Source organism: Heterodontus francisci, chromosome 5, assembly GCF_036365525.1.
Source record: "Heterodontus francisci isolate sHetFra1 chromosome 5, sHetFra1.hap1, whole genome shotgun sequence".
Classification (NCBI taxonomy): Eukaryota; Metazoa; Chordata; class Chondrichthyes; order Heterodontiformes; family Heterodontidae; genus Heterodontus; species Heterodontus francisci.
The window spans coordinates 100735786-100756411 of NC_090375.1; positions in this window are offsets into that span (position 1 = coordinate 100735786).

Below are 20626 nucleotides of genomic sequence, written 5' to 3' on the forward strand. Positions count from 1 at the left end.
TACATCTGGCAAAAAAGTCGTAGGGGAGTGAGGAACCTGGCCGCTTTAAAAGAGCGGCAACCAATATGCCTGTGAAGGAGTTGGAGCTACTGGATTTTTCATTACTCTCTGATAGATTTGTGCGTTGTTTGCAAGGTTGGGGCTGTTAATGTTGGCTCACCAGGGTTCACCTGAGTGAGTGAAACTCCTGGCAGCGCCACAGCATCACTGATTTATTCTGTGTAGGAGAGGGGGGTTGAGAGTGCCTGTCCTTGCAGCAAGCTGCAAATAGCTGTCCTCATTACATCTCTGGGACACTGCAGCCATGAGAATTGTCCACTCTGGAGGTGGCCTGTCGACTGAGGAGGAACAGGAGGACAAGGAGGACAGGAGGACAAGTGACCAGGGAATTCAGCAATCTGCTGGCCAAGTGTAGCCTGGTAATGGTGGAGGGGCAAAAGGTCACAGAGTGCGCTGGGAGCAACCACCGTGAGGAAAAGAGTCTACCCAGTAGGCAGGGTCTACCGGCCGTGGTTGAGCTTTCTGTAAATGTCAGAGCACCAGTGCCATAGAAAACTGCACCTGTCCTGAGAGACTGTCACATCTCTGTGTGAAATGCTGGCAGCAGAGGTCGCTTCCAACTGTGTGGGTGGCCATCCAATGCCAGTCGCACTAAAGGTCACAGTCACTCTGAACTTTTATTCATCATGCTCCTTCCAGGCTTCAACAGGAAACATGTGCGGAATCCCGCAGTCATCAGTGTAGCACTGCATCAAGGTGGTAACTGATGCCATATTCAGGCATGCTAACCAGTTCATCAGGTTCCAGACGGACTCTGTCTGTCGGGCTGAGAGAGCCAGAGGCTTCAGTGCCATCGCTGGGCTCCCCATGGTCCAAGGCATGATTGACTGCACACATGTGGCCATAGAGCACCTACAGGTCAATCAGGGGCCTTCATTAATCGAAACGAGTTTCACTCAATGAATGTTTAACTTGTCTGTGACCACCGTAAGGGTATTGTCATGAAGACCCCCACCTGCCAAGAATGAGGCATATTAATTTTGTCATATGAATATTAATTTTAAACTGTTGCTGGAGTGAAGAAATTACTTGTTTAAAGAGATCACCAGACATTTGGCTGGAGAACATTTGCATACGAAGAGACAGTGCTTGGAGAGACAGAAGAACTACTCATTGGTTCAATTAACAGAAATTGATCTGGGCAATGGTGATGCACATCTTTTCGGTGTAAGAGACAGCACTACACCACCACCACCCCCCCCCCCCCACCGCCCCGCCCCCCCACCAAGAGCTTTGAAATCCACAAACCGCAGGAGCGGTTGTTCCCAAAGAAGGGATTAGTCACATGACTAACCTGCTGGCCAACTTGGAGTTTGAATTGTGCTCACAGGACAGTTTGAAGACAGACTGCAGATTGCAACTGAACCTGGAACAAGAGAGCCTCTGTCCCGGCTGGCTCTCTCTCGCTTTGTCACAAGCCTCCGGACCCACTGAAGTCGTGTGAACCTCAAGAGGCAAAAGACTCCTACATCGAAACAAGTTGAAGTGTGCACTGGGCCCCAACGAACAGCAAGACTTACCGGCAACCAAAGACTTCAAATCAATCTCAAAGGACTGCAATTACAACCCAGCTATTGCCTCAAACTTTTCCCCTTTATTCTTCCTATTTTTTCTGTCTCTTTCTGCGTGTGTGTTTATTGCGTATTCGTGGTCGTTAACCGAATTAGAGTTTAAGATTAATAAACTTCCATCTTTCTTGTTTAAATCTAAAAAAACCTGTCTGATTTGATTTCTTGCCTTGCAATTGGAAAGCAGTGAACAAGGATTCACTGAGGGGGAGCTAAAGACATGGTGTTTTAAAATTAAACCCTGTTATGGTCAAACCAGGTAAAGGCTGAGAGGGAACCCCTAGAACACTTTCTCACCTGGTCGTAACAGTATACTGCAGGTGTGTGCTTGTTATCCAGGAAGCAGTCACGACACATTCATTCTCCAGAACTCCCACGTGCCAGCACTATTCAGCCCCCCCGAGTGCCTGCAAGGATGGATATTTGGTGACGGGGGTTACCCACTGAAGACCTGGCTGATGACACCAGTGAGAAATCCACGGAATGAAGCAGATGAATGTTACAATGCGAGCCACGCGACCACCAGAGTCACCATAGAGCAGACCATAGGTCTTCTGAAAATGAGATTTAGGTGTCTGGATCACTTAGGTGTTGCCCCACAGTACTCACCAGCAAGGGTATCTCGCATTGTTGTCATCTGCTGCACCTTACATAACCTGGCGATGGAGAGGGAGGCCCTGGAGGATGATGACATTGTTCAGCGCGAGGCATCCTCAGATGAGGATGGTGAAATAGTTGAGGATGAGGAGGAGGGGGCGCAGCCACCTGATCAGTGGAGGGAGGGAGCTGGAGGTTTACAGGAGCTGGAGGTTTACAGGAGTTGAGTGCAAGGGAGGCCCAGGAGACTCTAGTACTCAGGCGTTTCTCCTGAACGGAGGCTCATCACCCAGTGACTGACATGTTAGTCGGAAATGAGGCATTCACATCAGCTGGAAGCTCTAAAGCACTCAGCTACAGGTGGAAATCACAGCTGCTATGGCCCACTTTGCCCTCAAACACCACAAGGCCCGAATGTGCCCCCTCCCCCAAGTCTCCATCTCATGCAGAACAAGATCGTCTAAAACATCATCACTGACTTGAGACAGATGAAAACAAAAAGTGAAAAATGTAATAGTTTTTTTGTGAAGTATAACAGCAAATAAATATTTTCAAATCGCACCAGTGACCCCGTAGTGCATTTATTGTGATTTTTTTGAAATGTTTGCGAGTGCCCACGCGTGTGGACGACCCCTCGCCACCAGCCACAGCAGGTGGCTGTTTAGGATGCCCCGTGGCTTTGGATGACCTTGTCAGGCGGGCCCCGGCATGTTGAGGTGACCCTGAACAGTCTCAGGACCACCCTCTGACATCCTGGGATTATGAGATACTGATGTTACTGGCACAGGGGACAAGGAGCTGCTGAATGCATCAGGAGCACCCTGAGAGGAGCCCCCATATGAATTCTGCTGCTGCCCCTGTGCCCTCTCCAGGCTTAATTGGGCCTCCCTGCTGCCATCAGAGGGATGAGCAGCTTCCGGATGTCGCAGGAGCCTCATAGACAGCTCGCTGAGGCACAGCTCCATGGAGCTCACTTTCTCTGTGAGGTTCTGCAGGGCCTCCAGGATTGGGCCCTCTACTGCAGCCGCCAAGCTGTCAATGAAGGAAGCCAGATGCACAGAGGACAGGGACTGTGTGGTATTCATGGCCTGGATGGAGATCTCCAAAGTCTGAGCCAGAGCACACAATGTCTCTGATAACGTCTCCAGATCGCCACACACTGCATGCTGCACCTGCAGCATCTCCAGCTGAATGGATGTCATCAGAGGGTCATCATCAGCATGGGACTCAGCACTGGCCTGGCCTTCCACAGTCCTCCGAGTGTCAGAGGCTTTGGCCATACTGCCTTTGGCAGCTGGCCCGGCACTTGTGTGCTGCTGGCACTAGGTTGTGGCCACGGATCCGATGAGGCACACATTCCAACCGAGGTGACTATCTCTGAGCTGGCGTTTGTTGCAGGGAGAGGATGTGACTCTGCGCCCTCTGAGGTCCCCTCCTTCTCCTCAGAGCTGGACGGATAAACCCCAGAGATGCTGCCTGGCCACTGCTGTGTTTCACCTGCAGGGGAAAACAGAATGATCGGTTGTGATTAGCATTCCTGACTGGAGGGCATGTTATATACTGCAGTGTGTCCACATGTATGTGATTTTGACCTTGCGAGCAACCTTCATGCTGAGCCGTTAATTGGTTAGTTAGCGCTCGATCGGGGCGGCAGCTAGGTGCAGATCGGGAGCGACATCAGCACCCGTTTCCGCCTCCCAGATCATGGATCTGCTGAGAGAGATAAAATTCCGGCTGCAGTCTCATTGACTGAAATGACACTGTCAGCGACGTCTCAGGCACCTGCCTGAAACAAAGATGGCACTGCTCAATCTTACACAGAAAAACGAATAAGCTCTGAATTGGCAAATAAAGTCAGTTGAAAAAGTGCAAACCCCCCTCCCCCCTCAAAGGCCGCTTCTACCTCCCCGTTTTCTCCCTCCCGCCCAATCACTTGCCACTTCAATCGCTGCTTCTCTTCCCCGCTCCCTCCCACCCAACCTCTCGCTGCTTCAATCCCTGCTTGTCTCCCTCCAATTCGCTGTTCATCTCCCCACCCTCTCACTGCCGCTTGTCCCCCTCTCGCCACTTGTCCCGGCCCCTCACCTCAGTGACGTCAACATGCATGTGCACGAGTTGATCCTGGTCAATTTGTGGACACAAATCGGATGATGTTGGAGGACTTTGGTGCTTGTGGATGTACTGGCTGCATTGGCAGTGTTGGCAAGAGACACACTGATAAATTTATGAGAGGCCTGGGAAGTGTGGATGGGAAGGATCTATTAACCTCAGCTGAAAGGTCAATAACCAGGGAGCACAGATTTAAAGTAATTGGTAGAAGGATAAGAGGGAATTGAGGTTATATTTTTTCACCCAGAAGGTGGTTGGGTCTGGAACTCATTGCCTGAAATGCTGGTAGAGGCATAAACTCTGATTGCATTTAAAAACATACTTGGATATGCAGTTGACCAACATTTAAAAGATGGAATTAAGCTTTCTCAGCCAGCATTAGCACAATGAGCTGTGTGGCCTTCTTCTGTGCTGTAACTTTCCTATGTTTCAAATCCTCTGATGTTCTAGTTCAATCTTCCCAATGCAAAATGTTCACAGTGAACAAGTATCTTTGAGGATTACTGGCAGGTGATATTTGGAAAGGTCGTAAATCTTGTCCAGTTATTCCATTCTTGAACATAGCAACAGCTGCTGAAAGCAGCTAATTGCTCCTACCTTGCTGTCAGTAGCAGCGGACTCTTCTTTAAGTGACACGGTAAGCACTGTAAGAATGTACAGACCCTTAGCTCTTGTGAGAGGCCAAGACTTCTGAAGTAAAATAAAGCTGCTGAATGTAGCAAGTAGCCTTTCACTGATAAAATGAGAACAAGAATGTTCTTTAAGTCTTGCTCTGAGAATTTAATCTAAATGGATAACAAACTTTGATGAGCGAAAGCCAACAACTCACCAAGTTCACCAGTATGCTTGGAGAAGTGTTAAGCAGTGCCGTTGGGTAAATTTCTTTTGGAAAACTTGCTGTATTGCTAAGCTGTGATACATTAACCTCATTTTCTATATTGTTCGATCAAGACAGATAATGCAATCAGTTTGGATGACTGAAAAAGCCGGACAGTGCAAGCAGCTCAGATGGTGCGACGGGCATTATGAAACAAGATATCTGTAGCTGAGAGGATGTCTGCAAGACAGGACACCGGTTAACAAGATTTTGCACAATATGCATTGTGACTGAGCAACTCGGGGTCTGATACGGCCAGCTAGCAAATAACAATGGTCAGTAGACACAGGGGGCTGGATTTTACCAAGCCCCCAACATCGTGCTCCGTGGCAAGGGGGGTGGCCTGAAGATGGGTCCAGCAGAGGCCCACCATGGAGGCCCCAGCCTGATCTCCGCGGTGGCGGCAAGGCTCCGTGGCAGCCCCATGCTGCTGGGTGACGGGAATGCCATTTCAATATGTAAATTAATGATATGAATAAATTTAAATCAACTTACCTGCAATCTTCCGGGCCCGCCGTGATCCTCAGTGCGTTGGCTAGCACTTCCACACCTTCAGTTCCCATCTGGGGAAAGCCAGCATGACACTGGTGGGGAAGGGGAAGGAGTTAAGATTTTCAGTGCGGTTGGGGGGTTGGGTGTCAAATAAAAGTAATGGGTGTCGGGGATGGTGGGAAGGGGTGAACTTTCAACTTCGTACAGTCTGGGGAGGGAAGGTCAGAATTCAAAGATAAATGTTCTTTTGGGGGGGAAGAGCAAATACTAATGTAATATTTATTGGGGGGAGGGGTTAGAAAGGAGCGTGACAGTATTATTTTGTAAATTGTGGGGAGTGGTTCACTTTAAAAATTCAGATTTGCCAGCAGGGCTGGCTGCCCTTTAAAAATAGTGCCAGTACCTGCAGACAGGCAGTTGACGCCATTGCCGGTGATGGACAGCCCACCACCTCCATGTAATTTGTGGGGGAGGGGCAGGCCACCCTGGCTATTTCAATGAGCCACTGTACAGGAGATCGTGGCCGCTCTTCGGCATGCGGGCCGCCATTTTTTCAGCTTGCCACCGGGAGCAGCGATGGGTTTTTAAAATCCAGTCCAGGATGTGTATGTTTGAAAGATTGATAACCCAGAAAACTCAAATTGGTGGGTGGCGGTGGTGAGCACTCCTCACAGCCTCTTCATGATGGGAATTTACTGAGCAGGACAAGAACTGTAGTGACAAAGGGATATCAGCACTGCAGATGGAAGAGGCAGCCTGGCCCATTATCTTGCCTATGGGGACCTACAACCCATGTTGGACTGATATCTGAGAAGTGGTTGTATGTATAAATCTCTTGTAACATTATTGGTGTACTGCTTGTAATTCAGAGCAATAGTGATAGGGTTTTTGACTCTGTCTGAAGGACAATTAAATCTTAAAGATGGAACTCAGGTGTCTGGTGTAACTTATTGTAAATTTCAAGTGCAAATCAGTAACCTGTAGCTCTCAGGAGTGAGGCCATGGTCATCATGGTCTTGAACTTTTTGTGCTTGTTTAATTCATTAAATTTTAATTTTGCCTGAGTTTTATGCTCATCATGAGAAAGAATGTCAGTGTTCAGCATTGAAAATATTTCCTACTTTTAGCAATTCAGAGCTGATTTTACAAGTTTCTGTTGGTGGTGCAGAATCTCACTGGCTTGGAACGCAGTTCATTAAATCAGGCTCAGTGTGTCTGAGTCTATGGCCGGAACTTTACGTCGGGATGGAGTTGGGGTGAGCCCACCTCCGCCAGGCCTGGGAGCCTCACATATTTTACGTGGCCCAGGCCCTGAATTGGCCTTGGGTGGGACTTCTACCCCTCTGCGGCAGGAAATCCCACCTCCAGGAGCTGCCAGCCCAGCTTCGGGGGATCATGGACGCCAGCGCTGAAAACGTGAAGTGGAGTTTCGGGCCTCACCAAGGACAATCGGTTGCACCACGGCGAGGGGGTGGGGTCTATCAGGAGGGCGGGGGAGGTACACCAGCAGGGGAGGAAGAAGTTGCTGGGTGGACCCTCTGTGGGGCACAGGATGCTCGATCAGGAAGGTACCCCCCATGCACCGGCTCACAAGGAGGCCACCAGGTATTACTGGGCGACCTCCACAGCTGTTAAAGTGCCCATCTTCTGCTGGTAATATGCCAGCGGTGGCAGGAGGAAGCCCTTAAGTGTCAATTTATTAGCTACCTAGGGGCCTCAATTGGCCTGAGGGGGTTGGGCCGCTTGGCACCTCCCTCACCACTTGTAAAATTGCAGCCTGGGTGGGAAGGCTACAGGAACACCACCGCAGCCACTACACAATTGTGCATGCCCCCCACCCCGCACCCGCCTCCAGCCTACTCCCATGGGTGGCGTAAAATTCCGGCCTATGTGGGCCACTTAAGTGCATTAAGTTTGACTGGTGACCATTTCAAGTCTCATTACAGCTACAAAATAAAATGTAATTTTCTCCCGTGCTGCCTCTTGCAGCTTTCCCACCACTTTGCCCCAATTTGAAACAGGCCTAGCAGTATGTGGATAACCTTGCCTGAAGGAATCAGCTGCTTGAAGGAAAGTATAATTTTTTACTTTTTTGGTTTGAAAGTGACTATTTTATTTCTGCAAAGGGGATATTTAATTGGGATGGCATGAGTATCAAATGCCCAGATTTTGCAGTGTGAAACCTGGATAATTTTAACATCCAGACCTCATCTGCATGTTGTCAGTCAGCTGCATGTTCGAAGTGGGCAGGAAGCAATAGCCGGCTGACAGGTGCAAATGGAGGTTTGGGAACCCGGAGGTCATTGGTCCAGCACCAAAGGAAGGTTTGTCTGCAAGAAGGTAGATTTGGGGAGGGGGTTTCTGAAGGGCCTCAAGGGAATGAGGGGAGGGGGGACCCTGAGGCAAAGGAGGGATGAACTTTCCTTGTGGGACCTTGAGGAGCATTCCTGATCATCCTGGCCCCACAAGAAAAGTAGAAAGAATTAACTGAAATGGCCTTGTTTGGTCCCAGATTCTCTTCTTGCTGTCACTACCTACTGGGAAAGTAGCAGAGATTTTAACACTCAGGCCAGAGTTGAAATTGCAGTCAGGGCCCCATGACATCATTTGACTCTGATCTGCATATTTAGAGAAGGATTCCATTGGCTTGTGGTGGGTGCCTTGCTGCCTGCTTAGAAGCACAGGTTAAAATTGAAGAAGGCAGGATCCAGGTGGAACATCAGCAAGTCCAACTTTAAGACACAGATTATATACACCCCTGTACTTACCCCAGATCCATATTGCTCATATATTTTCCTTCCTCCTTATACAATCATCACCGATTCTATGGGCAGACAGCAGAAAGATGGCACTTGCTCGTCCAACAAAGAAATCATTAATGAAGGTAATCCCCATGGAGAAGAAGCATTCTGCAGTTTTCCACCTCCTTTTAGGGAAATTCACCTAAGAAAAACAATCTTCAGGGAAATTTCTAATTCAAGCTGGGAACATCCAAAATAAATTCAAAAGTAGTTTGATCGAACACTAATCAAAACAACTTACGAGTCTATTTCTCACAACATAATGAAACATTTAAGGTTCCAGTATTAGCCTTCCTCAGCTACTGTTCCAAGACACCAGACAGCTGTGTTCAGGAAAAACATTATCAGTGGTTTTTATTTTATTTAAAGAAAATACTTACCTGAATGTGGAACTGGTAGGTGCAGGATACCTTCTCCCTGCTCCAGTGCATTTCTGCAGAGCCACGCTCCCCCAGTTGTTTTCCTTCCCAATCCCCGACCCCCCTTAGTGCCTTCCTTCCATTTGCCCTCCTTCCTGTTCACCTTTCTTCGCATTTACACCCCTCTCATTCACCTTCCTTCCATGTGGGAACTTCAGGACACTTCATGTGTCTTGGGCGGCCACATCTGTAGGAAGTATCTCCAGCTGCTGCAGCTCAAGCTCAGGATTTCCGAGCTTGGGGGGCAGCTGGAATCACTGCGGAGCATCAGGAAGCAGAAGAGTTTCCTGGACTGTACATTCCAGGAGGTGGTCAACCTACAGGCAGTAAGAGTTCAGGATAGTAGGTGGGTGGCATCCAGAAGACTAGGAAGAGGCAGGAAGTGCAGGAGACTTTGAGGTGTGTCACTCTCAAACAGGAACTCAGCATTGGAGACTGCTGGGAGTGACGCTACCTTGAAGGAGTTGTCAGGCAAACCCCACCTGCCAAGACTGAGGCACACATTAATGTTGCCACATGAACATTAAAACTTTAAAAATTGCAATCTCTGACTGGAAGAACATTTGCGTAAATACAAGACAACGTGGAAACAAAAGGGAGTCAGTCCCTGTTTTCCAATACACAGAAATGGTCAAACCAGTTCTACTGGATGTTGAAGAGACTGTGCTATAGAAGGGGTGAGTCACATGACTAACCTGCTGAGCATCCTGGGAAGTTTTTGAACTTGAAATCCCAAACAAAGGTTTTGTCAGTTAGAATGCCATGTGCGCTCCTGGAACTAAGAACACTTCCTGCCTGCCTGTCTATCTCCCAGGGAACTGAAACCATTGAAGAAACGGGAAACTAAAAGAGAGAAAGGTTTGCCACGTGAACAAAGTTTTAAGAAGATTACTGGGCCCCAACGAAACGCAAGAATATAACTTCAACCAAGGATTACAGCGAGCTCAATAAATGGTAACAAGATATTGCCTCAAACTGTTCTACTTATCTTTTCTTCTACTCTTTTCTGTCCCTATCTTGCATGTTTATATCGCGTGTGCATGCTATCATGAGCACATCATATATCCGTAGGCGTGAACCATATTAGAGTTAAGTTTAAGGTTTAATAAATGTCATCTTTCTGCTTTAAACCAAAGAAAGCCTGTTTGTGTTCAGTTATTTGCCTGATAATTGGAAACTGTGAGCACAGATTTATAAAAAAGGGGAGCTCAAAACACAGTGTGTTTAAAATTAAACCCTGTTACAATAAGACCAGGTGAAGACAGCAAGAGACTCACTAGGCACATTGCTCACCTGATCATATCAGAGTGCAGTCCAGACAATGGCACCAATGGTTAAGGGACTTTACAGGAGGGAGCAGCAAAGTGCAGAAATGCAGTTGTTATAGGAGATTCCATAGTCTGGGGGAGAGACAGGCATTTCTGCAACTGTTATCATGGTGTGTTGCCTCCCTGGTGCCAGGGTAAAGGACGTTGCAGAGAGGGTGTAGAATATTCTGTAGGGGGAACAGATTGAGCCAGAAGTTGTTGTACATGTTGGTACCCACAACATAGCAAGAGCAAGTACTGAGGTCCTACAGTCTGATTTTCAGGAGCTAGGGAGGAAGTTAGAGTAGTACCTTGAAGGTATTAATCTCTGGATTACTCCCAGTGCCACACGCTAGCAAGAGTAGAAATAGGAAGACAGGGAGGATCAATGCATGACTTGAAGCATGGTGCAGGAGGGAGAGCTTCAGATTCTTGGGGCATTGGGACCAGTTCTGGGGCAGAAGGCACCTATTCAAAAGGGACGGGTTGCACCTCAATAGGACTGGGACCAATATCCTCATGGGGAGGTTCACTAGCGTGGTTAGGGAGGGTTTAAACTAAATTGGCAGGGGGACGGGCACCGGCATATAGAAGTAGAAAAGAAAAATAAGGTGCACAATGTGAGAGTGTTGGACAGTACTAGAGACAGGAGTACTTCCATATTAGATGGGAGCAGACTGAGAAGGACTACGAGGAATGCAAAGATAGGATTACAATGGATGAGTGTAAATGCACAAAGTGTGGTAAATATGGTTGGTGAGCTACAAGTACAAATAGCAGTATAGGAATATGATGCAGTGGCAATAACGGAAACATGGCTTAAAACTGACGAGGACTGGGTATACAAGAATACAAAGTGTTCAAAAAAGATAGAGAAGGATAAAAGGGAGGTGGGGTGGCAGTACTGATTAGGGAAGACATTGCAGTGTGGAAAGAAAGAATGTCCTTGAGCGGGCAAGGACAGAATCCATTTGCTTAGAATTACGAATCAAAAAGGGTATGATCAGACTACTAGGGGTATTCTATAGGCCTCCAAATAGTCAGTGAGAGAGATAGAGGAGCAAATCTGCAGGGAAATCACAGAGATGTGCAAGAACTCCACAGTGACAATATTGGGGGATTTTAATTACACAAAATATCAATTGGGAAAACTCGAGGGCAAAGGGTAAGGAGGGGGAGGAATTTTGAAATGCATTCAGGAGAACTTCCTTGATCAGTGTGTTTTCAGCCCAACTAGGGAGGAGGCATTGCTGGATCTGGTGCTTGGGAATGAGGGGGGCCAAGTGGACCATGTGTTTGTCAGGGAGCACTTGGGTAAGAGTGATCATTGTAGCATAAGGTTTAGACTAGTAATGCAGAAAAGCAAAGAACAACGTAAGGTATAACGTCTAGATCAGAAGAAGGCTAATTTCAATGCGATGAGAAGGGATCGAGCCAGGGTAAAATGGACCAAAGACTAACAGGAAGCGCTGTCTAGAAACAATGGGTTATCTTTAAGGAAGAGATGCTTCAGGTACAGGCTAATTACATTACAACAAGGGCAAAAGGTAAAGGAACCAAAAACAGGGCTCCTTGGATGATGAGGGAGATAGAGATTATAATGAAACAAAAAATGAGAGTGTATGATGCATGTTTGGTGAATTCTTCAAGTGAGAACCTAACTATATACAATAAGTTGAGAGGGGAGGTGAAGAGGAAAGCAAGACTGGCAAAGGGAGAATATGCAAACAGATTGGCAGTCAACATCAAAGGGAACTCAGTAAATCTTCTATTGGCATGTAGGGGAGGCGGTGGCGTAGTGGTATTACAGAGACCCAGGGTGTTGATCTGGGGACGTGGGTTCGAATCCCACCACAGCAGAAGGTGGAATTTGAATTTAATTAATAAAACTGGAATTAAAAGCTAGTCTAATGATGGCCATGAAACCATTGTCGATTGTTGTAAAAACCCAACTGGTTCACTAATGTCCTTTAGAGAAGGAAATCTGCTGTCCGTACCTGGTCTGGCCTACATGTGACACCAGACCCACAGCAATGTCCTCTTACATGCCCTCTGAATTGGCCTAGCAAGCTATATTTAACCGCTATGAAGTCAATAAAAAGGAACGAAACCGGACAGACCACCCGGCATCGACCTAGGCACCGGAAACAACAATGGCAAACCCAGCCCTTTCGACCCTGCAAACACCTCCTTACTAACATCTGGAGGCTTGTGCCAAAGTTGGGAGAGCTGCCCCACAGACTAGTCAAGCAACAGACTGACATAGTCATACTCACGGAATCATACCTTACAGACAATGTCCCAGACACTACAATCACTATCCCGGGGTATGTCCGTTCCCACTGGCAGGACAGACTCAGCAGAGGTGGCAGCACAGTGGTCTACAGTAGGGAGGGAGTTGCCCTGGGAGTCCTCGACATCAACTCTGGACCCATGAAGTCTCATGGCATCAGGTCAAACATGGGCAAGGAAACCTCCTGCTGATTACCACCTACCGCCCTCCCTCAGCTGATGACTCAGTACTCCACCATGTTGAAAACCACTTGGAGGAAGCACTGACGGTGGCAAGGGCACAAAATGTACTCTGGGTGGGGGACTTCAATGTCCATCACCAAGAGTGGCTCGGTAGCACCACTATTGACCGAGCTGGCCGAGTACTAAAGGACATAGCTGCTAGACTGGGTCTGCGGCAGGTGGTGGGGGAACCAACACGTTGGAAAAACATACTTGACCTCATCCTCACCAATCTGCCTGCCGCAGATGCTTCTGTCCATGACTGTATTGGTAGGAGTGACCACCGCACAGTCCTTGTGGAGATGAAGTCCCGCCTTCACATTGAGGATACCGTCCATCGTGTTGTGTGGCACTATCGCCATGCTAAATGCGGTAGATTTCAAACAGATCTAGCAATGCAAAACTGGGCATCCATGAGGCGCTGTGGGCCATCAGCAGCAGCAGAATTGTACTCAACCACAATCTGTAACCTCATGGCCCGGCATATCCCCCGCTCTACCATTACTATCAAGCCAGGAGACCAACCCTAGTTCAATGAAGAGTGCAGGAGGGCATGCCAGGAGCAGCACCAGGCATAGCTCAAAATGAGGTGTCAACCTGGTGAAGCTACAACCCAGGACTACTTGCATGCCAAACTACATAAGCAGCATGCAATAGACAGACCTAAGCGATCCCATAACCAACAGATCAGATCTATGCTCTGCAGTCCTGCCACATCCAGCCGTGAATGGTGGTGGACAATTAAACGACTAACTGGAGGAGGTGGCTCCACAAATATCCCCATCCTCAATGATGGGGGAGCCCAGCACATCAGTGCAAAAGATAAGGCAGAAGCATTTGCAACAATCTTCAGCCAGAAGTGCCACGTTGATGATCCATCTCGGCCTCCTCCTGAAGTCCCCAACATTACAGATGCCAGACTTCAGTCAATTCGATTCACTCCGCGTGATATCAAGGAACGACTGATGGCACTGGATACTGCAAAGGCTATGGGTCCAGACAATATTCCAGCAATAGTATAGAACTTGCCGCACCCCTAGCCAAGCTGTTCCAGTATAGCTACAACACTGGCATCTACCCGGCAATGTGGAAAATTTCCCAGGTATGTCCTGGACACAAAAAGCAGGACAAGTCCAACCCGACCAATTACCGTCCCATCAGTCTACTCTCAATCATCAGCAAAGTGATGGAATGTGTCATCAACAGTGCCATCAAGCAGCACTTGCTTAGCAATAACCTGCTCAGTGATACCCAGTTTGGGTTCCAACAGGGCCAGTCAGCTCCTGACCTCATTACAGCCTTGGTTCAAATATGGACAAAAGAGCTGAACTGAAGAGGTGAGGTGTGAGTGATTGCCCCTGACATCAAGGCAGCATTTGACCGAGTATGGCATCAAGGAGCCCTAGCAAAACTGGAGTCAATGGAATTCAGGGGGAAAACTATCTGCTGGTTAGAGTCATACCTAACGCAAAGGAAGATGGCTGTGGTTGTTGGAGGTCAATCATCTGAGCTCCAGGACATCACTGCAGGAGTTCCTCAGGGTAGTGTCCTTGGCCCAACCATCTTCAGCTGCTTCATCAATGACCTTTCTTCAATCATAAGGTCAGAAGTGGGAATGTTCGCTGATGATTGCACAATGTTCAGTACCATTCGTGACTCCTCAAATACTGAAATAGTCTGTGTAGAAATGCAGCAAGACTTGGACAATATCCAGGCTTGGGCTGATAAGTGGCAAGTAACATTTGTGCTACACAAGTGCCAGACAATGACCATCTCCAACAAGAGAGAATGTAACCATCTCCTTGACATTCAATGGCATTACCATCACTGAATCCCCCACTATCAACATCCTAGGGGCTACCATTGACCAGAAACTGAACTGGAGTAGCCATATAAATACCGTGGCTACAAGAGCAGGTCAGAGGCTAAGAATCCTGCGGCGAGTAACTCACCTCCTGACTCCCCAATGCCTGCCCACCATCTGTAAGGCACAAGTCAGGAGTGTGATGGAATACTCTCCACTTGCCTGGATAGGTGCAGCTCCAACAACACTCAAGAAGCTCGACACCATCCAGAACAAAGCAGCCCGCTTGATTGGCATACCATCCACAAACTCCCTTCACCACCGACGCACAGTGGCAGCAGTGTGTACCATCTACAAGATGCACTGCAGCAACGCACCAAGGCTCCTTAGACAGCATCTTCCAAACCCGTGACCTCTACCATCTCGAAGGACAAGAGCAGCAGATGCATGGGAACATCACCACCTGCAAGTTCCCGTCCAAGTCACACACCATCCTGACTTGGAACTCACTGACCAAAGGACTTCGCCGTTCCTTCACTGTTGCTGGGTCAAAATCCTGGAACTCCCTTCCTAACAGCACTGTGGGTGTACCTACCTCACATGGACTGCAGCGGTTCAAGAAGGCAGCTCACCACTACCTTCTCAAGGGCAATTAGGGATGGGAATAAATGCTGGCATAGCCAGTGATGCCCACATCCCATGAATGAATAAAAAAAATAAGTAAGCGGGTTGTAAAAGGTGGAGTGAGGCCTATTATACTGAGAGGTGTGGGGAAAATCTAATATACGTAGTGAGTACTTTGTATCTGTGTTTACTAAGGAAGAGGAATCTGACAAAATATCGGGAGAAGCAGAGAGGGTAGAGGCAATGGATCAGGTTAAAATTAAGAGGGGGAAAGTACTAAAATGGCTGGCTATGCTTAGGGTAGATAAGTCACCTGGTCCGGATGGCTTGTATCCCAGGTTGCTAAAGGAAGTGGGGGTACAGATAGCAGAAGGGCTTCCCGTAATTTTCCATTCTTCCCTGGATACGGAGGAGGTGCCGGAGGAGGGGCAGTTACAAAAATGACACCCTTATTCAAGAAAGAGTGTAAGGACAGTCCTAGCAACTACAGGCCAGTTAGTTTAACATCAGTGGTGGGTAAGGTTTTAGAAGCAATAGTTAGGGAAGAAATCAACAGACACTTGGAGAGATTTGAGTTAATTAAGGTTATCCAGCACAGATTGGTAAAAGTCAGATCATGCTTCACTAATCTAATTGAATTTTTTGGTGAAGTAACAGAGAAAGTTGATTAAGGGAATGCTTAGATGTTGTTTATATGGACTTTAAAAGAGCCGTTTGATAAGGTACCACATAAAAGACTGGTTAGCAAAATTGAGGCTCGTGGAATAGGAGGATCAGTGTCCAAGTGGATAAAAAAAATGGCTTAAGGAGAGAAAACAGTGAGTTGTAGTTAATGGTTGTTTTTCAGACTGGAGGATGGTAGACAGTGATGTTCCCTAAGGGTCAGTGCTGGGACCACTGTTTTTTTTGCTATATATATATGACTTGGATCTTGGGATACAGAGTAGAATCTCAAAATTTACCAAATGATGAATGTAACTCCTTTATTCAAAAAGGGAGGGAGACAGAAAGCAGGAAACTAAAGGCCAGTTAGCTTAACATCTGTCATACGGAAAACGTTAGAAGCTATTATTAAAGACATTATAGCAGGGCACATAGCAAAATTCAAGGCAGAGTCAACATGGTTTTGTGAAAGGGAAATCATGTTTATCCAATTTATTGGAGTTTTTTGAAGAAATAACATGTGCTGTGGATAAATGAGAACCAGTGTATTTACTGTACTTAGATTTCCAGAAGGATATTTGTTATTGTGCAACATCAAAGGTTATTGCGCGAAATAAAAGCTCATGGTGTAGGGGGTAACATATTAGCATGGATAGAAGATTGGTTAGCTAACAGGAAACAGAGAATAGGCATAAATTGGTCATTGTTTGGTTGGTAAGATGTAATGAGTGGTGTGCCGCAAGGAACAGTGCTGGGGCCTCAACTTTTTACAATTTATATAAATGACTTGGATGAAGGGACCGAAAGTATGGTTGCTAAATTTGCTGATAATACAAAGATAGGTAGGAAAGTAAGTTGTGTAGAGGACACAAGGAGGCTGCAAAGGGATATAGATAGGTTATGTAAGTGGGCAGAGATCTGGAAAATGGAGTATAATGTGGGAAAATGTGAAATTGTCCATTTTGGCATGAAGAAATGATGAGACATTACAGAGCTCTGAGATGCAGAGGGATCTGGGTGTCCTAGTGCAGGAATCACAAAAGTTTAGTATGCAGCATCAGTTATACAGGGCATTGGTGAGACCACATCTGGAGTGCTGTGTACAGTATTGGTCTCCTTATTTAAGGAAGGATGTAAATGTGTTGGAAGCAGTTCAGAGAAGGTTTACTAGACTAATATCTGGAATGGATGGGTTGTCTTATGAGGAAAGGTTGGGCAGGCTAGGCTTGTATCCACTGGAGTTTAGAAGAGCAAGAGGCGGCTTGATTGAAACATATAAGATCCTGAGGGATCTTGACAGGGTGGATGTGGAAAGGATGTTTCCTCTTGTGGGAGAATCTAGAACTAGGGGTCACTATTTAAAAAGTGGTTGCTCATTTAAAACAGATGAGGAGAAAATTTTTCTCTCAGATGGTCATGAGTCAAAAGGCAGTGGCAGAAGAGTCTTTAACTCTTCTTAAGGCAGAGGTAGATAGATTCTTGATAAACAAGGGGGTGAAAGGTTATCGGGGGTAGGCCGGAATGTGGAGTCAAGGTTACAATCAGATCAGCCATGATCTTATTGAATGGCGGTGCGGGCTTGAGGGACCGAGTGGCCTACTCCTGCTCCTAATTCATATGTTCATATGACACCCAACCTGATGGTGAGGCTAGCAGTGAGGATGATATGAACCACCTGTAACAGGACATAGATGAGCTAGCAGAATGAGTAGACAGATGGCAGGTGGAATTTAATACTGACAAGTGTGAGATGATGCGTTTTGGCAGAAGGAATAGGGAGTGGTAACATATACTTAATGGCACAGTTCTAAAGAGTGTACAGAGGGAACAGAGGGATTGTGGGGTGCATGTGCATAGATCTTTGAAGGTGGCAGGATGTATTGAGAAAGTGGTTAGTGAAGCAAATGGGACCTTGGGCTTCATAAATGGAGGCATTGAGAACAAAAGCAGGGAAGTTGTGCTGAACCTTTATAAAGCTCTTGTTAGGCCCCAACTGGAGTATTGCAACCATTTCTGGTCCCCATATTTTAGGAAGAATGTAACGGTCCTTGAGAGGTTGCAGAGGAGATTTACCAGAATGGTTCCAGGGATGAGGGATTTTAGTTACAAGGCTAGGTTGGAAAAGCTGGGTTTGTTCTCCTTAGAACAAAGAAGATTGAGGGGAGATTTAATAGAGTTGTACAAGATTATTACAGGCGTGGATAAGTTAGACAAGGAAAAACTGTTCCCACTAATTAATAGTGCAAGGACTAGGGGGCACAGATTGAAGGTTTTGGTCAAGAGATGCAGAGAAATAAGAGGAAGAACTTTTTTATGCAGCAGGGGTAATAACCCAGAATTTGCTGCCCACAAGGGTGGTGGAAGCAGAGACAATCAATGACTTCAAAAGGAAATTGAATGGCTACTTGAAAGAAAGAAATTTCCAGGGCCAAGGGGAGTGAGTCGGGGTGTGGGACTGACTGGATAGCTCCCTGGAGAGCTGGCATGGACTCGATGGGCCGAATGGCCTCCTTCTGTGCCATAAATGACTCTGTGACTCTATCAACCCCTTTCTCGATCAATCTCGTTCCTGGTCTCCTCTGGTCCCAATTGCCTTCCCATCCCCTTTCCCCTGTGCATCGCAAGGCTGCTGCTGCTGGCGCGCTGCCTGGGGATGTACAGCAGTGCTTGTAGCTTGTCGGTATGATTTAAACGCAATTCAAGGCCCAAAATGGGAATGCCTCCGGCCTACGTGTTCAGGCACACAGATTGCTTCCTGCACCTAGTTTTTGTTGACACATGGCGCAAACAAATTTCTAAACCCTTGACTCAAATCTCTATTGTTACAATAGTTGAAAATGCACATTGAAACTGCCTGTGTGGAAACATTTTTATATATAGAAGACAACTTTTCCCTCCAGTCTTTCTGGATTTCTCTGCTTGTCCTGACTTAGACTGTGAATCCTGGAATCCAGAAGCACGTAGAAGCACATGGAAATATTTGATTTTTGGCACTTTGACCCAGTTTGGTTATTGTAAGGTTTAGATTTTCTGAAAAGGTGCTGTACTGTTTTTGTTGGCATCATGAAGACATACTCTAACCTTTCTTATTGAAATATTATGTTAATGATTGAATAAGCACGGAAGAACTGTATTTTTTTATTACCAGCTCAACAATGTTTTAGTCCGGAAGTTTCTGACATCAGTCTGGCTCAACCTTCATTTATTAATGTGTTTTTAAAGTTAACACAATCTTTGACTTTATTGATAATGGAAGTCTCAGTGGAGGAAGAGAAATAATGTGAAAGGTGACATTGCATTTATTTGTGTTTTTTTTATCTGTAACAATAAAGTCAAGGTCAGGATCTTTTTGAATGGACTCACTCTTGATGAAAATCTAAAATATATCAGTTGTAATGAATGTTCACTAAAATTGAAATTTCTTTTAGGATTTTTATTAAGCCCTGCAAAGGAAAGCAGGATTATTTGTATTATGTATAGATTTTAAGTTTTCCTTTTCATTTATTAACATTCATAACTAACCTAGCAGATGTATCTCGTGAGAGTGAAGAATTGATGTTTATGAAGGGTTATGGTCCGGTAAGTATCAATAGGCAGTTTTAACCAGTCAGTGAAGCAATAACCATGGGACTCAGATTCAAGATAATTACAAAAAGAATTAAAGTGGAGGTTAAAAAAGATTACACTGTGGCATTCTGGTCATAAACTGTTGTTGAGGCATGGTCCATAAATACTTCTAGATGTGAAAAGCCTTTTGAGTGAAGAAGGGGAATAATAACGGCCATAGGGATTGAGAAGGAAAGTGGGATTAAAAAGTCTCACAACCAGTGCCCATTCATGTTGTCGCAAGCCCCTCAGCTATGAAACAACAGCTGTATTTTTGATTGACCCCTGCCCTCAACTATATTCTGAGTACAAGTTACTGCTGGAGGTAGGTCAGCATCAGCCACACGTTGGGACTAAGTATCTTCAGGCATGTACCTGGAGATCCTGGCAGGTTGATGTCAGGTTAGGATACCTTGGGTGCATTCCATCTGACTAAGCCAGGATGATAGAAGAAGAGAGCCAATGCATTTCTGCATGTGTGGGGGGTAGGGAGAGAGGAAGGGTTGGTTTTAACAAAAAACAGGAGGGTTTAGGGCAGGTGGAGGGGATTAAAGTCTGAAAAATCTGTTTTCCAACAAAAATCCACTTCCAACCTGTTGTGTGATTGGCTTTAAGAGTGATGTCCCTTTAAGATCTTAGTATGCTAATGAGCTAAGTACCAGGATGCAGTCATGTGACTACATGCTAGAGTCACTCTGTAACTGTAACACCCTAGAGGCAAATCATGCAAATAGATAGCTCTGCACTGTATATACTTGTTAGTTGTAAATAAACCTGTTTGAGTTCTTCAATCAACTGAACTCCACACATCTCATTTATGTTGCATCAGACAACCTAAAATGCTTCTCATTACATGGTGGCAGCTGTGGTGAGAAGACAGGATCCAAATTGAAAACCACAGGAAAACAACTTTAAAAACTACCGACAGCTAAAAGAGAGAAAGTTAAAAGAAACACTAGCCCAAACAGTATGAAGAAGAAAAAAAAACCTCACCTCCAGCTGTAGAGGACAGAACTGAACGACAGGCTGCAAATCAATCACTGTGAGTGGGTGAGTCAGTGTGCCATCGGTACAGGAACCCCAGCTAAAAAAAGAAGCTTTGAGGTGGTTGCAAAGTTGTTTTTTTTTGGAGGGCTCAGTGGAGGGAAAAAATAGGGAAAACCCAATCCCCATCTCGGGCTGATC